Source organism: Onychomys torridus, chromosome 13, assembly GCF_903995425.1.
Source record: "Onychomys torridus chromosome 13, mOncTor1.1, whole genome shotgun sequence".
NCBI lineage: Eukaryota > Metazoa > Chordata > Mammalia > Rodentia > Cricetidae > Onychomys > Onychomys torridus.
In genome coordinates, this window is record NC_050455.1 from 15,450,212 (window position 1) to 15,470,865 (window position 20,654).

Here is a 20,654-nt window from a genome sequence, read left to right on the forward strand (position 1 = left end):
TCTGAAAGCACTGTTGTAACCAAGAGTAATAGTAACCCACAGACTGAAGAGCAGGGGTTTGTTTGAGCCAGTTCCAAATTGGGAAGGGGGTCAGGACCCACATACACAGTACTGTCCTAACTCACAGCTTAGCTGATCAGCTTCTAAGAAGGAGAAATGGGCATCATCTTGGACTCAGTAACTAGTGGCTAGGGACTTGTCATCAGCTGTGATGATCCCTGTGTTGAGGCAGGAGACTTAGGCTGGAATAGGGCTGGACTGTAGCAATGGGCTGGCCTGATGATCTGCTCTGAGGTCACAACTACTTAGGGTCTATTTGGCTTACTGGTGGCTGTTGACAGCATGGTCATCTCCCATCACCAAGCTCCTCTACCATACTACACTGAGAATATACCTCACAGTCTCCAGAGCCTACAGGTTCCTGATAGAAATGCCATTCTGGTCAGCTTCATCCAGACAGTACCCATAAACAGGTCTAGTTCTCATCAAACTGACCATCCATTGTCCAGCACAATAAGGCCTAATACTCCCTGCTATGGTTTAACTGTTTGTGTCTTCCCACAGTTCATACAGAGAAGTCCTTACATGAAAGGTGATGGTTTAGGGACCTTTCTTGGGTGACTAGGTCATGAAGGAAGAGCCCTTAAGAATGCAATTGATTCCTTTAGAATAAAAGCCTGAAGACTGAGGGAGCACCCCAGTTAGTAGAGCACTTGTCTAGCATGCACAAGGCCTGGGCTTTGATCTCCAGCATCTCAGAAACCAGAGGTTGGCACATGCCTGTTATCCCAGCATTTGGAAGGTGAAGGCTAGAGAATCATATGTTCAAGCTCATTCCTAGCTACATAGTCCTACATCGTGAAGTGTGTTCAAGTCCAGTGTGGGCCACACAAGACCTCTGAAAAAAAGCTCTGGGAGAGCTTGTGTGTTCCTTTTCTGTGAAGTCGGGCCATCAGACACCGAATCTGCTGGAGCCTGGGTCTTGTATTTCCCAGCCTCCAGAACTACCAGAGAAATGTCTGAGGTTGATGAACTACGCAGATTCTGGTATTTTGTTAGAGCAGCTGGAACAGATTGAGATTCTCCCATTGAACATCTTGTCATTTCCATGACAGATACCATGTCAATACATATTTCTTTCTAGAAAAATTTAGTATGTGCCTCCAAAGCCTTTCTCTAAAGGGATGCAGATTTATGGTGACATTATCAGGCTCTGTGGTGGGGAAAAGATGTAAATGGCTTAAGATGGAGAGACCACCCTGAGTCCCTCAAAATGCCTTACTGAAGTTCCTACCCATTGGCTGGTCTGAGTGTGGGGAAGATATTTCAAGAGACCCTCTTGCCTTACTTAAGTCTTCCTTAATGCGGGAAGTGACCCACCCAGGCAAGTACTTAGCACATTCCCTGGGGGAGGGGGAGGGGCTGAGGTTATTAGTGGTGCCTAATGATATTTGCATAGACTAACAGTCTTAATGCAATCATGAATGCCACAATCCCAAGAAAATAATGAAGAAATCCATTACAAAGTCATAAAGCAACTAAGTCAATACAGTAATAACCTGATCCTGCGTTAGCTATAATTTCATCTCCTGCTGAAGGCAATTTCACAATGCTCACTGTTTCTGGACACTTTTATAAATTTCACCTTTGTTTGAGATAATTAATTAACAAAATAAAAAACTGCTTCTGGCATTTTATACAGTAAATTAGTCATTAGTCTAAACTGGCAGGCTGTAATAAAATTTATGAAGATGGATGTGCTGAGATTTCTAACTTTTCTTCACTTGGCCTGGAACTTTTTCATTGGCAAAGCTCTGGGGGCTGCCTGGTGGCATCGCTTACATGTACACCAACAGGAACTCAGAATATGTGGTTGAGATCCATCCACATGTGCTTGGTTTGTGGGGCCCTCTGGGGTACCTACACCCTCTGCCTCAGAGTCCTTCGGGTTTTGTGATTGTTCCTGGGCTATCATATTACAAAGAACCACACTGTATGCTCAAAGCAGCGGCCGCTTCTTCATAGAAGGGCTCGTTATGGCTTTGTTCTCTCAAAGACCCTAGGAGAGGCCGTTTCCCTGCCTCTGCCTTGCTTGGTGTGTGCCAGTAGTTCCTGGCTTCTTTCAGTGGTGTAGCCATATCACACCAATCTGTTTTCATTAGCGGCTTTCCCTCTCCCCTCTGTTGGTACCATATTTCCTCCGAAGGACACCAGTCATAACCGGAAATCCCCTAATCTTCATCGTACCTTGACTACATCTGCCAAGATTCTCCTTCTAACTAAGGCTATTTTCATGGTTTGTGAGTGGGCATGAATTTGGGGGATACTATTCAAGCCAGTATTTTCACTAAAGCCTGGGTGAACACTGCCCTACTCAACCACAAATAAAGGAATGCTTTGAGCTGCCAGTAACTGAAAGATGCCCTGCCTAGCAGGGGCTGGCACATGGTTTCCCAAGAAGTTATAGAACTGGATGGAAAGGTTCTGTGGGCCGCCTGAAAGGGTCACCACCTTCTATTCTTCTGTATAGTCTTCCTAGAGAAAGAATCATAGCTCCCATCAGCTTTGGAAGGGACTAGGATCCAAAAGTGTGCTGTCTGGTTACCATGTGAAATGTAGGGGTCAAGAGAAAGGGAAAATTACACAAACTTACTGATAGATACCTTCTGGATATGTAGTTGTTCAAAATATCCCCAAATCTTTCTACTCTCTCCATCTCTGGAGTCCAGGGCGTTAAGAAGGAAGCTGTAGAATCTACATTTCTATGGGCAGGGAGATGGTAGGGGACAGGCCAGAAACTTCCATGGTTTGCCATCAGGAATGAGAACTTCCTGGGGAGACATCTTTGGATCTCAAATATATTATCAGCATCCCACCCCTGAGACAGTGTGGAGCCTCAGGAATTTACTCTGTCCACTCCACAAAGTCCTTGATTAAAAAGTGTTCTACAGGAGGGTAGGGTACCATCAACAAATCATAACCATGCATGACAGCAGGGATCTCCTTTCCTACCCTGAGGTACTGAGGCAACTCTGCCACCTGGCCCTACGAGGTGACATGATACAGGTTAGGCTCTATTCTTCCATGTATCCACAGGGCACCCATTTACCAAACAGACACAGTTTCCTGCTGTGAATGACTGTTGGTGAACTATGGTGTTTCCTAACTCCCCATCATGTGCCCCCGGCTGCCCTCAAGACAATTTTATTTTATTCTTCAGGATTTCTGGGCTGCCAGTTTTGGGACTTTAGTCTCTTTACTTGTGAAAACTTGGTCCATTTCTGGGCCTCATGATACCTTATATGTGACTCTGGGCCTATTTGATTTCTCCTCCTAGGGCCATGCCTCAGAGTTTGTTCTGCCCTGGAGAGATGCTACATCTGATCTTTTTGCCTTGTCTGGATCTTAATTATTACTATTTTAAAAACAACGTTTGCCCCCATCCCGAGGACCAGTCTCTAAGCTGGTAAAGATGCAACTCATAAATCAACTCCCCTGTTTTTCCTAGACATCAATCATAGTTCAGTCTTCTAGCAGGTATAATTGGTGGATAACAGGTAGGAACACCTGGCTGTGGGATCTTGGGGGCCCACAGCTGAAACCTGGCATGAAAGAGCATCCAGAATGTTCATAAAACAGCCAGCCCAAAGATCTGCCAATGCTCCCTCCTCCAGAGAGGACAGTCATGGCCCCTCCCCTCTCCCTGTCACATCCATTTCTCTGGGTACTCTCTGCTGGAGCTCCTACTTCCTGCTGTCCCTGTCTCCTAAGCCTGAAGAGGACGAGGGTCATGGCCTTGGCACTTAGCACAGGGCCTGGCAGGTGGCTGTGTTGCCTAATGTTTTTGGAACAATTAGATGGATGATTGAAAAGCTTCCTGGGAGTGGAGCACTGGAGATACAACCCAATTGGTAGAGTGCTTGCCTAGCATTTATGAAGCCCTGGGCTTAACAGTCAGCATCATGTAAACCAAGGTGTGGTGGCTCATGACTGTAAGTCTAGCATTTGGGAAGTAGGGACAAGAAGATGAGATGTTTGAGGTCATCCTAGCTACATAGGGAGTTCAAGGCCAGCTTGAGCTACAAGAGAGAGACGGGGGAGAGAGGGAGAGAGAGAGAGAGAGAGAGAGAGAGAGAGAGAGAGAGAGAGAGAAAGAGAGAAAGCCTGCTTGTACTTCTTTGAATCCTGACACCACTCTATCCCTCACAGCCTCTTCCTAGTAAGGTACCCACCTGTTTGATCTGGTCCTGCCTTGGAGTTTTAAATTTTCTGGGGTTCTCAACCTCATGACAGCAAAGCTGTGCTTGATTTCTCCATTGTTTTATGCTTCCCTTCCCTGTGGCCCCAAAGGCCTAGCATCTGCAGCTGGGAAGCTCATGGGAGTCAAAGTCCCAGGGACCAGACAAGAAACCGAGGCAGGACCAGAGCCTAACCTTTTGAAGCTCTCCCGCTGTGTGGTGCTAACAAGGGTTAATGGGAAGGGACACTGACCAGAGACCTTGTGGCCTTCGGAGGCAGTGATGGAAGGCAGTGGCTGAGGACTCGGCTGTCTCCAGTGGTGCCCGCCTCTGCTGCTGCTCCACTCCTCCAGTGTCTCTTAATGTGTGCGGTTATGTATTTACAGATATGTTCCCATGGCAACCGAGGCCTCAAAGTTACTCTCACAGGGCTGTTTTCTCAAATGCGTTTCTCTGCCTGATAGCGTAGAGTTTTCTGGAAGCTGGCCAGGTTGTGAGTCATGTTCTCAGTCCTAGGCTCTAGCTCTCCTCTCTGCCCTACCACTTTGGACCCCTCACACTCCTCTAGCTCACAGGCCTGCCAGGCGGTTAGTTCCTGGGCCTGACACTCAGAACCCACCAGCCTTCACCACTCACTCTCTGGATCCAGCCAGTGTCCCTTCTCTAAGAAGCCACTCAGAGCTTCCTTAACACCCCCCTTCCCCAGACAGATCTAAGCCTCTGGACCACCATGCTTCTGAAGAGAGGAGTCTGTCCTCTAGTCCCTGGCTCTTGGCTCTGGTAAACCTGCTGTCGTTGATGCTCTCAGCTTGCAGGTCACTGGACCCCAGGCCCCATCCCTCTCTCTTGGCAGTGCATGTGAGTCCCTGTCCAGTGGACTCAGCCATTCATCCTGCACCCTGGCTTTGGGTTAGGCATTGTTCAAGGTGAAGAGATGGTGGGGGGAGGAACAGAGAGTCCCTCAAGGCGTGGAGCTTATCTCTCAGTGGAGGAGGTGTGCACAATGATTAAGAAAAAAAGATGGAGGCAATGGTATGTGGATAGAATAAAAACATGACAGATGGGTGGGCCTTGGTGAGAGGGACGCAGTTGCCATGACGAGGTGAGTGGACGTGACATCTGGGGGAGCGATGCTTTTTCCAAAGGGAACAGCCAGCACAGGGGATGGAACAAGGATGTTTGAGGGACCCTCAGGAGGCGAGAAGGCAGGGCCAGGTGACCAAAGCATCACAGAGGCAGCAGGAGCAGGGCAGATAAAGCCTTTGAAGTCACATCGGAATGAAAATGACAAGACCTTGCTAGGGCCATTGCAGTGAATGGAATGTAGAGTCCAGGGAGAGGCAGGAAGACTCCAGTGTTACCATCTGTGACTCAAGCTGTAGGGAGCATCAATCACTAGACATGTCCCCAAATGCCCCTTAGGATCATGCATGATCTTGTTCTTGCCCTGTCCTCCAGTGGGTGCTGCCCCAGAAGGAGGAGACAGGACTCCCTCTAGTGAAGCTCCTGGACAAACTCCTCACATCCAGCTCCCAGCCAGCATTCCTAGGGAGGACTGCCTCTACCCTGAGCAGCTCTCCCCAAGCCATGTTCTCCTTCTATCTGCCCATGCTGGTGGGCTGCTTGGCACAGAGCAGCATAGTTGACCAGAAGGCTTCTCCCAGCTCAGCTCCACCCTCCCATGGGAACTCACCTATTCTATGCTACCCTTCTCCTATCCCACAAGCCCTGAGGGTTGCTTGAAGGTCCTTCTCCATTAGGCCCTACTAGAGGCCAGAAGGCACTGGCTGCTAATGGTTCCTCCAGTGGCTGTATCACTATTATAGACTACCTAAGCCACTGCTTTCCATTGATGTTATAAATACAATGCTGGTGGTGCAGTATGGGAAGTGTTGAATTCTCTTGTTCCTGCACTTCATGGAGCCCAGGTGCCCCCGCCAAGTACCGAAGAGACAGAGCCTGCCTAAGGTACCACTCTGTAGGAACTGGGGGCCCTGGCAAGTTGCTGAGCAGGCGGGAACTGAAGCCACAGGACTAAGGTTGACCATGGCTAGGAAGGCCTTCAAGAAAAGCACAGGACTTTCCAGGAACACTATATGGGATTGAGAATGGGTAGGAGGACTTTCTTTGTCTCTCCAGGTGAGGACAATGCAAGCTGGAGGTTGGGGACAGAGGTACTGGTGAGTGGAGGTGTGAGTGAAGCCTCTGTCTGAGGAGGCTGAACCAGTTGGGAGCAAGGGCAGACATTGTTCGCTCATGTATTCATGGGCCTCCTTCAAGACTTCCCCTGCCATGGGGAGAGATTAATAGTGGAAATCCACAGAAGGAGGACTCTTTCATCCACTACCCACCCCTCAGCTCCCCCCCAAAAGAAAACAGTTGTTGAAATTGAAAAATGGTGTTCGGTGGAGGGTTTAAAGACATTTTGAATTTAAAACATATTTTAAAGGTCATTTTAAGCAGTAATTACGTTCTAATGGTGGGGCTCTTAGCAAAAGGCAAGAGTCCCCTGGTTACATTAGCCCAAATGTGAAGCAGCAGGAGCCGGGTTTCTAGTAGCCCTCAGAACCCAGTGGAGGGACATGGGGCATGGGGAGTGGGGAGATAAGCTGAGTACAGCCTGTACTCCCTTCCACATCCCACAGCATGCCTCCTTTGGGTCCCGGGAACGATAAGCCACTCACTTAAGCTTGGCTCTGGCAGAGAAAGATCTCTCAAGAGATCCCTGGGGTCTGCCACACCAGTGACTATGAGACTCACAGGGAGTGGCACATGTAAGCTGGTCCCGTGTCTGTCTCTTCCAAACACTGTCTTTCATGAGTGTTCCCAGCAGCATGCTCTTCAACTGTTGTGGGACAGCTGTGTCTGGGGTGGGGGTGGGGAGGCGCCCCTGAGTTAGTGCCCGGGGCTTCAAGGCCCAGGTCTGTGGACTTCACAGCCTGTGGTCTACGTTACTTTGGGACAGCATGAGGACACAGGCTATTGATTTGAAAGTCAACATTTTCTATCCTCCATCTCCAGCTTGCAGTCCTCCAACCCAGCCCTCAGCCTGCTTTCTCCTTCTCGGCGCATGCTCTCTCTGCTTTTGCAGAAGACCTCCCCCCTTTAGATGAGTGCACACGTGTGGAAAGGCTGACTCGGAAAACACACTGTGAGCACCTACTGTTTCTCAGACTTGAGAGATTCTGGAAGAGCTAGCCATAGGTGAGCACCATGGGAGAGCCTTTAACAAGGGAGCCAGCAGACGGCTGCTGAGTTTGTAGTACCACAGGTGTTGTATTTAATTTGGGAGGGATTCATGACTGAGATTCGGGGGTCGTTAAGGAAGGACAAGCTAAAGAAGGAATAACCAAACGCTTTGAGTAAAGAAAGCAGCAGCAGCCTTCCAAACTAGAGGAGCCCCAGGCTTCGACCATGTCCTCAAAGGCAGTGAGACAAGAAACAGAGTGCACGTGGGCCAGGACTTTTTGTCCAACGCCACGCCCTACCCATCTAGTTGCCTGGTCTTTCCTTGAGCAAGAGCAGGGCTCCAGGAGCACCCAAACTGACATCCATGGGCTCCTGAGCGAGTCATCCGAGAGAGGACTAGGAGCAGGCAGGGGCTGGTAGCGCTGGGAAGCCAACCTCTGGGCGCTGGGGTTGGGTGATGGGTGTGTAGGGATGTGGTCTGGGACATAGCCCAGGAGGCGGCTGCGGGTGGCGCGGCACCGAAGCAGGGGAAGGGGCAAAATATAAAAATATCCAGGAGTGGCGCAGTGCCGGGCCACAGCGTTATTAAACTACAGCATCTTATAAATCTCGAGCCATTAATAACAGGCTGCCTCCACGTCGGGATAATTTATTCAAATTGCGGGTCCCGGGATGGAGGAGCAGATGTTTCAGAGCTGTTGGTGCCACTGAAAGAGTTCCAGGGGAGGAGGGGAGCGCTGCGTGCTGGTGGCACGGGCTCAGCCCCGCCCCCTCTGTCCCTCTAAGGGATGTCTCCATCTTCCACAGCCCAGGCCACCAAATCCCTACGCTGGGGGAGGCAGGACAAAGTCCTTAAGGGGCAGCCAACTTAGTTCAACAAATGCTAGACTAAAGAACTGTCTGGAGAAACAAACAGGCATGTCGCCATATCTAGAATGCTATACCGCTCCCAACTGGACTAGGGTGCCTATGAGCACTGCCATCTTGGCTCCTTGAAATAACAGTTCTCGAAAGGGTGTTACTTGGGGTAAGGTAGCTTGGGAGTCAGAAGGCTTGGCGTTCTTTCGTGTGTGATCAGGTCGTCTGCTGATGACCCAGAAGCGATCCCTGGAGTCTCATTCGCCTCCTCTGCACAACTGGGCATACATGGATGGTTTGCCTCCTACTGGGAGAGACAGAGGGAAGCTGTCTTAGGGCTGCCCTGGGACTCAGATCAGCCCTCTGGGTCAAACCTGAGTCTTGTGGTAGAGTGGTGGTGGTGTATCAGGACCTCAGTCTGGGTCTAGGTTCTTGGACCGAATTCCAGGAAATATGTATTAGCCACTGCTTATCTCTCTAGACCCAAGAGAGGTTAAATTCCTCAGATGAAAGTTCTCCTGCCAATTTTTGTCTCTCTGGCAAGGCAACTCTCACTCCATGACGTCATTTCTGACCCTAACCCCTTCCTTTCCTAAATGTCTAATGTTGGGGGTGAGAGAGACACACAGCTCTGCCCACGTCTTCATGCCTAGGAACCCCAATCTCCACCGAGTCCATAGGAGTGACCTCACAGGGGACACGCTAATCTTTATTTCTTGTGCCTTCCTCCATCATGGCAGGAAACTGAGGGAGGACCTGAGCAGCTCCCAGTGCCCTGGATTGTGCCTTGCGGTAGCTGAAGAGAGAGTCTTCCTCCTGTTTCTGCTATGTGGCCATGATGGACTTTCAAGTGAGACCCCGCCCAGTCATGGAATGCTACTCCACCCCCCTGAAAGTCCAAGTCTTCCATTGGAGAGGTCACACTCCAGAGGCTCCCAGTCTCCTCTGCTGTCATGAGTGATGGTTGGAATAGAGAAAGTGTGGTAGTGGGAGGCACACTTATCTCTTCCCTGAAGTCTAGCTTGATCCTATACCACCATCATGTCATGAGAGGAAGAGACTCTACTTCCTCCCACCTGGTCCTGATGTGTAATGAATCTCCTCAGGCAGGGTCCTGATAAGGAAAAACTGCATAGGCAGACTCCGCCCTTGGCAGGACCACATCAGAAGCCAGTGAACAAAGAGAGGTCAGGATCTGGCTACCCTAGACAGAGGGACTTCTGGGAGGACTGGTTGTCAGGAGCCTAGGGTGAGGCTGAAGGAGCCACTGAGATCTCCAGCAGGACAAGTGAGAGGTAAGAGCTTGTGGTGCCGGGCCCCTTCCCTGACTGTTTCCTGTCAGCGTGGCTGGGAGGATCAGTGGTAGCTGTCAGCCCTGTGCTGCTCCTGGCACATTGGACCTCCTCTACAGCTCAAGGTTCATTTCCAGTGAAGGAGAAAGTGCAGCCCACACTCGCGGGGGCAATCAGCATGCTCTGTGATGGATGGGGCCTGTGTCACTCAGCGAAAATGAATATTTCTTTGCGATAATGGCCAGATGGTAGCAACTCTCCGATCCAAATTAAAACATGCATGATAAATGCCAGGAAAACAGAGGAAGACAAAACCCCAACCTGGAGTGAATTTTCTCTATAAATCTTCCCTCTGTGCCCCTCCCCCACCCCAGTGGCCCTGCTAATAGCCATTAAATTATTAAGATGTGCAGCAAGGAGAATATGCCAATGTCAGTGGCTCCAGCCCCCTGCCCACTCTACCTCAGCTTGTGGGGCCAGAGCAGATAGGAAGTCCGAAGTGTAGGCTGCTTCTCCACCTGGCCCAGTAGGGAGGGTGGAGCATTTTCAGCCATGGGCACAAGACTGGCATCATCGAGCACGTACAGACTGACGCCCATCCCCAAACAAGCTCCGAGGAAGGCAGACGTGCCTCTCTTTAAGCGGGGAACAGTCTCCATGGAGATGAGAAATTAACACCATGCCTGACTTTTACGGTGCATGCAGAGGCCAGAAGAGGGTATCAGAGCTGGGGACTCAGAGAGGCAACAGATAGAGACAACAGACCAGTAGGGTGGACCGAGGAAGGCCTGGACTGGTGGCATGGAGCTGGATAACCGGGAAGGGTCAGGTGTGCTGCAAGGGTGGGTGTGTGCTGGGGGTTCCGAGGCAACAGACACTAGGGGAGGGATGGCTTGGTACTGGATTTACACTTTCCAGTGACGAAGAGCTCCTGAATCGCTGCCTTTATTCCCATAGTTCTTGCCTATCCTCATGGCCAGAGCCGGCATGGATCTCTTGTTCTCCTGACATACTGGCCATCCTCCCTGTAGGTGGCCATTAGGTGGCCATCTTTCCATGGCTAGTTCCACGGCTTTCCCACAGAGCCCAGGCCTTCTCTTCTTCTTCCAGGAGCCAGACCCCAACACTTTCTCTGGTATTCCTAGGCATCTTTCCCAGGGCCATTTAGTTTCCTTGTTTGTCTCCAGGCCATGGGGCTTGCATCTCTTATCTCAGTGGCATCTCAGTCTAGAATCCTCTCTAACATGGAGAAGCATCCATACAGCTACTCAGGCTGCTCCAGTTAGTGCAGACCTCCCTCTGCCCATGGTACACATCTCACTGCTCATGCACGTCAACTGATCTCCTCACTCTAGCCTGTGAGCTTCTCCAGGGCCTAGAGCCCAGCAGAGGCTGGGAAATAGCTCCCTAGAGCTACACATCTGTCTTATGGTTCATAAGCTCTGCGGGATAAGGGATACCCTCTGGTGTGGAAACTCACTGCAACTGGCCATTTATACACAAACTTCAAGCATCCTGAGACACCAAAGCCAATTACCCAGGGAGGGGTTGTGGTGTTCAGGGTGTTGAGATCATAGGCTATCCTTAGCATGGATTCCTGTTGATGTCTGCAAAACCCCTATTCCAGATGGGCAAGGCCCTGGTAATTCAGGCTGCTTTTCCTCCATGGGGTTTCCATGGGCTTTTACTGCCTCCCAGCTGGTCTCCACACTTCTCTGGCCACAGACAGGTTCTTCCTTCCATCAGTTGGGTGGCACCTGAGCAGGTCCAGCCTTAGACCCTCTCTGAGGTCCCCTGCACCTCTGTTCCCCAAAAGCACTGGGCAAGGAGTAGGAGAAGCCATTGTAGACAATGGTCCAGCCTCCTCTCTGTGGATAAGATGGTGGGCTCGGAGGCTGGGAGGACATGTTTTTGAGTGAGCGGTTGTGAGAAGTCCCAAAGCCCCATGAGAAGTCAGCAAGATGTGGAGGTGACCAGAAGGACTGAGACAAGAAGGGCTGATGATTGCTATGTGCCCCAAGGAGGTCAACTGTTCTCTCCTAGCCTTTGTTTCTCATTCTCTAAATGGAGATGCTGCTCAGTCAAGCACAGAGAGCTGCTACCAGGTGTGAGCCTCTCACACTAGAAGCTCTGGATGACTCAGTGGCCGGACCGGAGCACCGCTGTCTCTTTCCATCTTTTAGAGTGCCAGCAGTTCCTGCTCCATGCATTGACAGAGCCCTGTATCTCCAACCTTAGGCCAGGAAGGGCAGGCAGCCTCTAAAATAAATGACCAGACACCGAAGGATGAGCATACACACCTACACTTGTGTATACGAGGGCTGACCTAGAGCCTCCCATCCTTTCATTTTATCCTCTGGCCCAAGCCTGCAGTCCTGTTTTAGAGTCATATTTTTCTACTCTGTGCTACTGCCCAGTCTTCCGGATCCAGGCTAGTGAAAGAACGTGTCTCATGAAAACAAGGTAGGGCTGGCAAGATGGCCCATTGGGGAAAGGCACCTGCTGCCAAGCTTGATGACCTCAGCTCAGTTCCCAGGATCCACAGAGTAGAAAGAGAGGACCCACTCCTGCTAGTTCGCCTCTGAGTTTTACACACGCACCATGACACATGCATGCCCCAACACATATACAAACACCAAGTCCAGGTTCCTCTGTTCCATTAAGTAGATGCATCTTTCCAACCAAACCCATTCTTCTACAGATTTAAAAATATCTGGAATGCCACCCACATACCTGCCTGCCATCCTTGTCTCCAATTCCATCCTTTGCCGTGACAGCCCATGTGCTCCCTATTACGTCATCACCAGCACCTGTTGCAAGCCCCACCCCCCACCCCTGTGCCCTGCTCCTTTCTGGTTTTCCACATACCTAACCCGGTGGAGGTTCTGGCTGGTACACTTTATATTTGCACTTGCTTCCTCACATCTTTCCAGAGGGCCTCACCCTGTCACCATCTCTTTTTTTCCATCTACCAGACTCTAAAAATCACAGACAATAACTACAGCTACCATGAGGAGGCACCCCACAGCTCTACTATGCTCCATTTGCAAAAAGAAGTTTAGGGAACTGTTATCAACTTTGCAATAAAAGCTCTCAGAGAGGATAGCCTTGTGGAAAAGGCAGGGTGGCCAGAGTCAGAACCAAAATGGGAAGCTTGGGCCTATGTCTGCTCAGCTCCTTACTTGGGTTCTGCACTCCACGTGGTTGAACAAGCCCAGAACAGCACTTGTACCATGTTACCCCCTAACCCTCAGGTCTGAGAGTGAGTCCCCTTACCTAAACCCCTCTGTTCAAAGCCCCTTGTGAAAAGCAGGGTCCCGCACCTTACCTAAACCCTCAAAGCCAGATATCCTCCATCCTGGCTCATGGCGAGCCCCTCACCCACTTAGGTTCAGCTCATTTTCCCATAGAGCGAGCTCAGCTTCATGTTCCCATCTCTGGTTCACACACTGTTCCCTCTTCCTGTCCAGCCCCTATAGCCCCCTAGCTATGCCCATATTCTTGTCAAACTGTCTTGGTGAGTTGTAGCAGGAGCCTGAGAACACTGGGAATTTTGCTCCTATGCCGAGGACTGCCCAGCAGAGGAAGCATTTCCTCTCTCTCCTTGTCCCCATCTTCCCTAGAAGTCGGAACACCCTCCTGTGAGCTCACACAGTGCAGGGAACAGGATTCTCTGAGTGTGGCAATGGGATGGTTCACCAGAGGGGGCCTAGTCCCCTCTCTCTGTCATCCCTATTCCCAGGCTCACAGGCAGGAGGCACTTTTAAATATCATCCAGAAGGCCATTTGCTATGATTAATACCCCATTTCCCCCAAAACCGTTGTTTGCTAAATTAGCTTGGGCCAGAGGGAATTTGTTGAGGAGCTCGAGTCTCAACTTTCTTAATGCTTAAAACAAAACAGAACAAAAAACCCAGAAAAACCCACTTTAAAACCAGAATGCAGATCAAGCCTCACACCTTCCCCGAGCTGAAAACCTAGAGTCCATTTACATTCAGCAGGTTTGCAGTTAATTATATTTTCACACCTGTGGCGGGAGTTACAGATGTATTTATAATGTGTGTCTGCCCCTCTCGGAGTGCCTTGGGGTCCTCTAGGGACCCTTCCCCATGGAGTCACCTCCCCAGCCACATAAAACTGACTTCACAGGTCTATTTGGTGTAGCTGTATAAATTAGCAGAGGGTCCTCAGTTTTAAGAACTCCTTTTCCGGTGGGGAAGGAAAGGAGACAAAGATTCCTTTAAGTTAGAAAACTGGATTTTTGAGAATAAAAGCCATGAGGTGGAGTCAGCCTTGCCCTGTGTTTAGGGAAACTAAGAAGTGGAGATGCTTAAGCAAAAATGAGAGACCATGTTTGCAGACATGTCACTGAACTTATTGGTAGGGAAGCCTCGCCTTGGTTGGACAGCCTGGCTTGGTCATAAGTCTTCCATCTCTTGGTCCTTCCAAATCTTTCAGACTGCATGAACAGGGCATGACGGGGCCTAGGCCTGGGCCTATGATCCTACATTCAAGATGAACGTCGCTGGGGTTTTCTTTTTTCCTTCAACATTAGTCCAAAATGAACCTGAGATATGGGCTTTGAGGTAGGTTCAAGGGAAAAAATGACACAAATTAAGAATTTCCAGTGGTAACAGGGGGTCAACACAGGCCTGAGACAGGAGACGTGGGGAGGGGTGCTGAGGTGTTCTGCTCTCTCTCTCTCTCTCTCTCTCTCTCTCTCTGTGTGTGTGTGTGTGTGTGTATGTGTGTGTGTGTGTGTGTGTGTGTGTGTGTGTGTATGTGTCTGTGTGTGTGTCTGTCTGTCTGTCTGTTTAGTGGTGGTGATACGTTTGCACGTGTGCATGTGGAGGCCTGGGTTAATCTAAGGTTTTGTTCCTCAGATGCTGTCTACATTGTTTTGTTTTTAACCATTTTTAGTTTTAGTTTAATCTCAATTGGCCTTCTTTTATTCTTTCTTATTTTATTAATTTTGTGGGACAGGGCAGACTGGACATGTGTGGAGGTCAGTGACCAGCTAAAGGAGTCTCTTCTCTCTTTCTACCCTGCAGGTCATAAGGATTGAACTAAGGTGGCCAGCTTTGCAGCAGGGCCTTTTCTTCACGAGCCATCTTGCTGACCACACCCAGTCCTTTTTTTTCTTTTTTAAGACGGCGTCTCTCACTGGCCTGGAACCACCAAAGGCAGTGAGCCTTGGGGACGTCTCTGCCTGCCCACTATTTGCGATCACACAAGTGTGCCACCTTGCTCAGCTTTTTCACGGGGGTTCTGCAGATTGGATTCAGGCTGTTGGCACACTGTACAGCAAGCACTTTGCTGACTGAGCTCTTGCTCCTTTCTACCTTCTTCTTCTTCATAAAAATGGGAGGGACTAGGTGAGGGGCAGACCCATGGGTTGGGGTAGGGTGGTTCCTGAGCCTCTCTAGGCCTGCATGGTCTGGTGTCCTGGCCAAACGTGAAGTTAGCTGTCCTTGGTTTGCCATGGTATCTCCGTCAAGGGATCAGCTCCAAGGAGGGAATACAGTACTGTCACAGTCTCCATGACCCAGGGAGTCCCCGTTCTGAAACAAGTTCTGGTGGGCGGGCAAAGCACACACATACTCACACACAAATATGCACAGATGGGGGAGTGTGCTGTCCAGTCCAGCTCCCAAGACCTGCTGTGGGGACTCAGAAGGTGCAGGGGATGCTGAAGTATGAGCATTTTGTGCTCCAAAGTTTTGACAGCTCCTTTTGGTGACTCAGTCACCAGCCACATTCTGCTAGCTAGGGTTGTTAGCTCTGCTCATCCCTGGATCCTCTGGGCAGCTCCAAACCGGAGGCCAATGTGTGTGGAAACAGGACAAAGCCCTGTGATCTGCAGACCCAGGCTGGCTTCAGGCTGGCAGCATTTATTGCTTTCCTCTACTCTGCAGTCCTCCCACCTGCCTGGCCTGAGGGCTTCCTCCGCAGAACCCGGAGGGGCTTCTCTTCCGCCAGAAGCTTTTGTCCAGTGAGTCACTCATTGCTTCCAAAGATGGAAAAATGGACAAATTTTTATGGTGCATTTCCACAAAACAGGGTCAGCCTGCAAGTCCATTTCATCAGAACACACTGTAAATGGCCTTTGGAGTATAAGAGGATTGTATTGTTAGAAGAGCCCAGAAGTGGGAAATGCAGCATCTGGAGGTCAATAGTTATGGCCATAGGTCTCCCCCAGCCATGTGCCTGGGCCAGAACCACTGCAGGAGCAGACAGCTGCCCTGCCTGGACTCCTACCCCTCAGCTGGTCCCCCAAAGCTCCTGGGAACCCTTACAGACCACACGTGGTCTGTCTGTTTAGAAATAGAATAATGCTTGGAGGAGAAATGAGGAACGTAATAGGATTTCAAAAGCCACAGGACCCGATGGGGCTACAGATGGTGGAGGGGCTGGGAGGAGGGAATGGGGCCTGGGTTTATGGTGGGGAACGTGGCCTCAGGGAGGGCCTGGGATCTGCATCACAGGCATCCTGTCCAACCTCATTAGCTGGCCCAGCGGGACTCCACTGCCACACTAGTGTGTCTGCCATGAGGAAAAGGATGCTCCAAAGATGCCATTATGGACTGGGGGCAGCAAAAGGCTACAAGAACACAGCTAACTGACTTGGCCAGCGCCTGCTAAGGTGGGGTGGGGCAAGGGCGAACCTAAGGACTACTGAGGGTGGGACTCACACCTGCTACAATCCTCCTCTTCCTTCTCTTCCCCTGCATAGTTCTAGCAGAGAGTCAGGGACACAGAAATGAGAGAGAGAGAGAGAGAGAGAGAGAGAGAGAGAGAGAGAGAGAGAGAGAGGTGGAGTCTACAAATGAAGACTTGGGGAACAGATCGAACTGGAATGTTTGGCTCCAGGCTTTTTTGTAAGACTTGGGGAGGGAGAGGTTTCTCCACATTCTAGAAGCTTCCTTGGGGGTGTGTCAGTAGCTGCTTACAGAGCTACCTCTCCATGTTTCTTTCCAGGCAGAGCTCAGGGCTTCTTCCCTCCTTAGTCTGCCTCAGGCCCTGCAGCTGGGGCAGGGGTGGGGGTCAGAAAGCTCCCTCCTCCTGCCTCACTCCTCTGACCCTCTTCTCTGAACTCCTTGGGTGTCCCTCTGGGTTCCCTCAGTCTCCCTTCCCTGGCCCAGCGAAAGTGCAGCCTGCCTAGTAGGGAGAGACTTGGCCTGTCCTTTTAATGTGGGCTTAACCTGTTCCAGCCAAAGGCCAGGTGACCGCTGATTTAATCTGGTCATGTCTTTAAGCAATTAGGCCTGATTCTGCCATAAGGAGTGACTACTTTTTGGGTTTATTTGCCCGTGAGCTCTCTCCAGAGTTAAGCATGGAGGACAGTGGGGCATGCCCTGGAAGATTGGAATCTTACTCAGTACTCCTGCTGGAGGACTTCCAAAGGCCAGACCTGTCAGCTTAGGCTTGGCATCTGGGAACAGTGACCTGATAAGAATTGGGCCTATTAGCCCAAGGCTCTGATAGTCCCAGCCTTCATGTTGGTTTTCATGTGGCTGAGAAAGAAGTGGAAAAGAACCCTGCTACTGTTCCTGTCAGCCCGACTAAGCAATTCACCTGTACCAGAGCTCTGCAGGTTAAAAGGCCACCCTTAGACTCACAGCCCTAATGACACCTGTCCCTGCCCATTCCCAGAACCCCATGGGACAGTGGGATGCTTCTAGGAGCACAAGAAGTGGAATGGAAAATGGAGCCTTGAAGTGCCTGAGATCACAGTCACCTCTGGTGGGCAGGGTGTGGGAGAAGCCCTCTTCCAGCCAGTCTCTTTAGTGACCTGGAAGGCAGTCGGGTGGAGATCCCAGAGGCACACATATGCCCTGGGTTCTTAGTCTTTGGGATATTGAGTGGCCTGGGAGCAGAGCTGCAGGGGCTGAGATGAAGATGCAGCCTGGGTATGACCCGGGCCCACTATCACTCTCTGCTTCTGGGGTATTTCCTTTCCTGCCCGTCGGGGCTCCAAAACACATTCCCAAGTTCCCCCTTCCCACTCCTGTTTCCTTCTCTCACAGTTTTTACTTAAAAAAAAATTGTCGTGTGTGTGTGCGTGTGTGTGTGTGTGTGTGTGTGTGCGTGCGCGTGCGCGTGTGCGTGTGTGTGTGTGTGTGTGTGTGTGTGTGTGTGTGTGTGTGTGTGTGTGTATGGAGGCTGAGATCTTCCTCAGTTACTCTCTACCTTATTGTGTTAAGATGGCCTCCCACTGAGCCTCCTATCTGTGCATACTTTGCCTTATTGCGGGGTGAGAGGATCACAGGCCCCTAACAGACGCTCCGCTTTCTACCCAGGTGCTGGAGGCTCAAACTCAGGTCCTCGGGACTCACTCTTTACCCACTGAGCCCTCTCCTCTCCCTAACCATTTCTTCTCACCCCTTCCTTCTTACCCACTTCACTCCTCCCCCACCAGCCCACACCTCCCTGCCTTCCACACCTCTCTCCTCTTCCTTATTCCTTTAATCATTTTCACCTTTCCCTCCCTTCCCCACAAGAAATATTTAATGGATATTAAATTATTTTAAACCAACTTTCTTTTAAAAAAAAATAGCTTGGTGATAGTGCTGACTCAGGACCATCTCCTTGTTTAATATTGAATATGCAATTAATAGATAGATGTTTAGGTTTGGCTCTTCTCCCCTCCCCCCTTCCTACCACAGCAAGAATAAAAGAGCTGATTAATCTGGCTTGGGGCAAGTGTCAGAGCAGGAGATATATAGGAGAAAGGCCATGAGGTTAGCAGCTTGGAGTTGGAGAGCAATTGCCTCCCAGGCAAGGGGTGGGCGAAGAGTATTAGAGCAGGCATTCAGCCGGGCTGGGCTAGGATGTCCCACACCCGCAGTGATTCTGGAGAACCTGCTAGGGCCAGGTCTGCCTGATCCCTCTGAGGCTTCTCTAGGTGAGGCCTTCCTTGGTCAGGCCACCCTGGTTTCTTCCCCAGCTCTGGGGATTCCTTTCCTTTGAGTCTAGAAGTACCATTTCCTCATGTGGACTCCTCCACGTTCTCTGGCTGTCCCTCTCTGTGGTAACAGCTGGCACTGACTGTCCAAGCAGCCTGTCTCTACTTGAAAGCTGTTCTCTATCATGTGGCCCCCTGAATATGGGGCGGTGAGGCCATGCACGTCTGGGTGACTTGCACCTAGCTCTCACTGGGCTTGCCTCCTAGAGACCATTTCTAGGAGAGACCCTGAACCCTGCCATGGGTCTCTTAAGCCCTGAGTGAGGCTGAGCAAGGACATGATCCTACCTTTATCAAAGAGGAAGGCAGAGTGGGAAGAGCTTGCTCACTTAGGCCCTTGACACCTGAGTATATTATACCTCAGTTACCAGGGCCCTTGAGTTGCTCAGAGAGCCCTGGGTGAGATGTGTCCATGCCCTAAGACATGAGGTGTCAGGGTAGGATCCAAAGCTCAGGTCAAGAAGGACCAGAACCAGGTAAGAGGAGCTGTAGATCACTGGGACCAATGCCACCTTTAGTCACACTGGAGTTCCCTTCGGGCCAACTGATTCTTGAGTTTTAAGTATCTTTGGTCTATTCTATTTCCTTATAAGCTTATAGGGATGAAGAAAGATGAAGAAAAGAGAAATCCCTTAATGGCTAGCCAAGCTAATGCGTAATGAAAGCTTGGGGCAGAAGTACCTGAGTCTGGGGAGGCAGTGGCCAAGGGGCACCTGGGCCAAATTCTACTGTGGTGGAAGGCTTGACAGAAGAAGCCAGGAGACTTGGCAGGAGACAAAAGATAGCTGGGACTAAACTGACACCCTTGTTTCATCCCTGTACCCTCCCTCTTGCCTAATGGACTCTGTCCGCAGACTTCTCTAACCCCTATGTGCTAGCTAGTTTTATGTGAACTAGACACAGGCTAGAGTTATTTGAGAGATAGGAACCTTGATTGAGAAAATGCCATCATTAAATCAGGCTGCAGGCAAGACCATGGAGCATTTTTTTTCAAATTAGTGATGATAGGGGAGGGCCCAACCCATTGTGAGTGGGACCACCTCTGGGCAGGTGGTCCTGGGTTCTACAAAAAAGCAAGCTGTGCAAGGCACAGAGAGCACACCAGTTAGCAGCCCTCCAAGGCTTCTGCATCAGCTCCTGCCTCCAGGTTCCTGCTCTGTTTGAGTTCCTTGCCTGACTTCTTTCCTGACTGTGATGTGGACGTGTAAGCCAAATATACCCTTTCTTCTCCAACTTGTTTTTGATCATGGTGTTTCATCATAAAAACAGTAACCTGAACTCTCCCTGGCAGTTCTTGTTCTGGGAAAGAGCCTTCCCTGCTGGAAGAATGGCCAAGATCTCTCACTGCTGGCCGAGGCTGGAAGCAGGTGCCCTTTCCCCTTTCCATATCCTCTAGGGTTTCCTGCTCACGGGTGGCTACTCAGTTCATCACTTGTTAAGTCTGTGGGTGTGTGGGTGGTGACCTGCCATGGATGGGTAGGACAGTGTCCACTTAGGGGGGTCCTGGGTCTGACCAGGGACCAAGTTTGTCCACATTCCTGAGGGCATTGCTCCGTGCTGAGGCCAGGTAGGTGTGAAGTAAGTGTGAAGTTAGGGGGCTAAAGGTAGACTCCATGAGAAGCAGAAAGGACAGCGTCCTCCTTTCCAAGGCTGTTAGTCTGGACCCTAGCAGGGGCCTGTGGCTCTCCTCCCTCTCTTGGGCTGAGGTGTCTCCTTCTTTCTCTCAGGTGAGGCTGTGTGCTCAGTACCATGGGAGATAGTTGGCTGTGGAAAGAGTCCAAGCCTGGGTGGGCAGAGGCTGACCTCTGATGCTGGAGGTGTTCTTTATCATTTTCTCTTAGTTTCTTTTCCCATTATAGCATGGCTGAGTCCTACCTAGGGGGTACCTAGAGATCGGGCTGTGCCCAGGTGGGGCACATAGGAAGAAGTATTGCTGCAAAGGCACTGAATCTCCAGGAGATTGTTGCCTGGTAACAGAGATGTCCCTGGCTGGCCACATGTCCTATCTTCCCATGGCTGAGCTTCTGTGGTCCCCCCCCCCTCTTTCATATGTGTGCACACATATGTGTGCATGGGGTGAGCATTTGTGGGTAAAGCCATGTCCTCCTTCTA

The 20,654-nt window shown here is 50.5% G+C and overlaps 1 protein-coding gene across 1 annotated transcript in view; it reads right to left on the bottom strand.

Annotated features, from left to right (window-relative positions):
* The window catches only part of Celf4 (CUGBP Elav-like family member 4), a 283,403-nt gene that overhangs the window by 37,998 nt on the left and 224,751 nt on the right, over nt 1-20,654 (bottom strand).